Source organism: Peromyscus maniculatus, chromosome 7 (genome assembly GCF_049852395.1).
Source record: "Peromyscus maniculatus bairdii isolate BWxNUB_F1_BW_parent chromosome 7, HU_Pman_BW_mat_3.1, whole genome shotgun sequence".
In the NCBI taxonomy this organism is placed as follows: Eukaryota; Metazoa; Chordata; class Mammalia; order Rodentia; family Cricetidae; genus Peromyscus; species Peromyscus maniculatus.
The window spans coordinates 29,507,505-29,511,454 of record NC_134858.1 but is presented as its reverse complement, the minus strand read 5'-3'; the positions used below and the strand labels follow the sequence as shown (position 1 = coordinate 29,511,454).

The 3,950-nt window shown below is 38.3% G+C and overlaps 1 long non-coding RNA gene across 1 annotated transcript; it reads left to right on the top strand.

Annotated features, from left to right (window-relative positions):
• The first annotated feature begins 1,271 nt into the window (after nt 1–1,271).
• On the top strand, nt 1,272–3,291 carry LOC143274103 (uncharacterized). Its single transcript, XR_013052542.1, has 2 exons — nt 1,272–2,812; nt 3,132–3,291. It is a non-coding gene; the product is annotated as an uncharacterized LOC143274103 (long non-coding RNA).
• Nucleotides 3,292–3,950: the final 659 nt, after the last annotated feature.

Here is a 3,950-nt window from a genome sequence, read left to right as displayed (position 1 = left end):
CAGGATTTAAGCAGCAGAGGAGGCAAGGTTGGCCAAAATATTAGTAGAGTTCAATGGTAGGTAATGAGGAGTTCAATTTCTTCCAGGATGGGAAAGTAGGGGCCAGATTTACCATCTTACCTGAAATATATAAGAAGCAATATATATATATATATATATATATATATATATATATATGTATATGTGTGTGTGTACGTACATATATACATATATACACACATACATGTACATATATATACACATACACACACATATATATATATATTCTCTGTATATTCCATTTATTTGTTTATATTCTGATGTCATGCCTAAAGGATTTGGGATAGTGAGATCAGGAGCTACAAAAAAGGCAAAATATAGATTTTAAAATATAGTTTAAAAACTTCAGTGACAGATAACATGAATAAAAGTAGAAAATTCAGACTTGGAAGGGAAGGGAAACAAGTATGACTGTGACCATACAAAACACACACACACACACACACAGAGAGAGAGAGAGAGAGAGAGAGAGAGAGAGAGAGAGAGAGAGAGAGAGCTTCAACATTGAAAATCAGATAACAAAGGAAAATAATACCAAGAGATTGGAACACATCATGGGTGTGAGTTGATGGTGATGGCATCATCTCACAGGCCAGAATTCTCTAGAGAACACAGAATGATTTGATTTTGCTACAGTGGTAGGGAACATTGATTCCTAGGTGTAATGCTGTTCCCAGGCCACCAAATTAATGCAGAACAAGACTTGAGAGGATCAGACTAATTCTAAGTAATTTTTCTGAATTCTGTAACAAGGTCCATGATATTTATAGGAATATAAAGATAGTGCCAAAATAAAAATGTATAATTCATGATATGTTATCAAAACCTACCAGACATATAGAGGAGGCAGGAACTATGACTTATAATGCAAAAATAATCAGCATTGCTTAACATATGAGTTCAATTGCTAGAAACACACACACTCACACACACACATGCAAATGGTTATGCATGAAATAAGTTGAAATGACCAAATATGGAATTAGCAGACAAGATTGCTCAAAATAGTTATTATAGTAGTCATAATATCTGAGATGAGAAATTCACTGAAAGATTTGTGAATTTTTCAACACAGAAATAAAAACTATTCAAGATGAAACAGTGAAAGAAGACCAAAAAGAAGAAAAAGGAATGAAAGAAGGAAGGAGGAAGAAGGGAGGAAGGAAGGAGGAAGAAGGGAGGGGAGGAGGGAGGAAGAAAGAATGGGAAGGAGGGAAGAAGGAAGGGAGGACAAAAGGAAAAGAAAACAAGCCAAGGCACCAGTGAGCTGCAGAAACTTTTAGTCACACAACATATATGTAATTAGAAGGAAAAAAGATTAGGTATATAGCAGAAAAAAATGGCCAGAAATTTTCTAAATTTGATAAAACTTTCACACAGATCCAACAAGTTCAACAAATCCCAGGCACAAGAAACATGAAGAAAGCTATATCAAGGCATGCTACAGTTAGACTAATTCAAACTCATGAAAGTTTGAATTAAGAAAGACAGCTTAATACGACCAGAAAAAAAAAAAAAAACAACACATCATTATACAGAAGAAGAAACAGCAACTGTGAATTTCTTTTGGAAACATAAGCCAGAAGAGAGTAGTGCAAGAGCTTAGAAATACCAACAAAAACAAAAACAAACAACAGCAACAACAAATAAATAAATAAATAAATAAATAAATAAATAAATAACCCCCCTTTTCTTCTATACCCAATTAAAAACTATCTTTAAAAATGAAGCACAATTGATTTTTTTCAGATATTAAAAAGCTAAAAGGATTCATCATAGCAATCCCATTCTTTAGGCAGAAAGAGACCCTATGGAAGCCAGGAATGACAAAAAGGGATACAAATAATTAATACATGGATCTGTGAAATGTTTTCCTCCTTGTTAACTATCTTTAAAAAGATAATTGGTAAGAGAGGGCAGGGGCGATGTAGTTCAGTGACAAAGCGCACACTTAATACATCCAAGGCTTTAAATTCAGTCCCCAGCATCCTCTCTCCCAAAAGGTAACTGATAATGTTAGGAAATACAATATGTGTTTGGGGGTTTTTAATACATGCATAAATAGTATGGAAGTTTGGATTAATATAAACAGTTTAAGCGTAGTGGAATAGTAGCTGTGTGAATATAGATGAAAGACATTTTCTTCTTTTGAAAACTTTACAGAGGTAACCAAAGATCTACAATACCAACCTGACAGGAAAGATGTGTCTGCTGGTACAATAATGGCATGACTGAGGTAACCACTCTCTGGTTTCATTAGGTCCTACTCTACAAAAGAGTATTCATACCCTGTACTGTAAGCCTGATCAAAGCCCATAGCTAAAAATGTCCTAAGCCTTAGGGGGTAAATTTGCTACTGTTGTTTAACTAAATTGTCATGCCCCTGAGACGCTGTCTAAATATTTATGTTTATACCCATAGACAAATGCCACTTCCATCCTTAATTATGGAAACTTCGCTTTGCAATGAGTGGTTGTGACTACAGAGATGTATGGCTGCTCAGGATGCTGAGAATAAGTGGCAGCTGAGTGTTCAGCCCTAAACAGGACATTTTTACAACCTACTCTAAGTCTCTGGGACCATTACAGAAGAGAGGGTGGAGGGCATGTAAGAGCAGGTGAGATCGTGTGTGTTCAGGGTGGCATGGCATGACTGGTAGTCCTAACAGTCTCACTTTTAACTGTGTTGCGGATGCTACTTCACTTACACATCACTCTTCAAGGATATACATCCTCATGAAATGGCTAGTATGTTCTTGAGAGCCACCAGTCAGGTACGTTACTTCGTGGCCCCTTAGACCAATCCCTGTCTGAGGCATTCTGACGGCTGCCCCTCCCTTGTCCCCCTTTTGATAGCTGGAAGAAGCTAGAGCAGTGGTTGTCCCCAGACCTCTAAAGCAGTTAGGATGACCTCTGAGAGGGAACAATAGAGGACTAAGAGTTAGACAGACTTCCTGATAGGCAGACAGATAGGGAAAGGGCTATTACTAGGTAATAAACATGGTGAACTTCCAAGATGGCTGGTTTCTTCCTCACCCTCCTGACCTAAGACAAAACCTGGCAATTTAAATAAAAGTCTTCTTCTCTCACCAGTAGGACCCCCTGATGATGGACTGGCTCCACAAGTTCAAGGACAGATCAAGATGTGTTTATACACCAGTGTGGTCCAATCAGCCATCCTGTCTTTCTTCAAATTGACCAACCCTAAATCAGGGAAGAAGACCCTTCAATAACTAAAAACAAAACAAACAAAAACAGCCACCAAGAAAGGCTGGGCTTCACCTTCCTGAGTTTTCTCTCTCCCTTGTGGAGGGTTTTTCACTCTGTGTGTCTGCTGTATGCATGTATTTCTTCACCCCAATAAAAGCCTTAGAAAACAGTAAGATAGGAATGTCTTCTAGGCATGGCACAGCCAGAGCAGTCATGACCTCACAGTAATAAGTTGTGGCTACCAGGAACACACCTACGTATAAGACCAGCCTTTCAGCCATCAATCACGGGTTGGGGAGGAGTTCATCAGGCCCTAACCTTCCCAGCTGAACTAGTGGGTTCTTGGGGGAAGGCCTGCCATTGTCTTTGTACCCTGAGGGCCCCGTGGGCTAACGAACAGTTCTACATTCAGGGTCACACAGATGATACTGGTTAAACTCAATGCATCTCAAAAACAAACAACAAGAAAAAAAAAAAAAAAAACAAACAAGACATGTGTGTGGGCAAGGGACTTGTAGAGGGGTGGGTAATAAGAGTGGGATGCAGGCTAGACAGGGAGGGCCTACAGTCGTTAGGGTGCACTTTATACGTGTATGAGATTGTTAAAGAACAAATGTACTAAAAAGTACTTTAAGCATGTAACTGACCAAGCAAAAATTATAACAATGCCTTATGTAATTTACAATATACAATGAAACATAC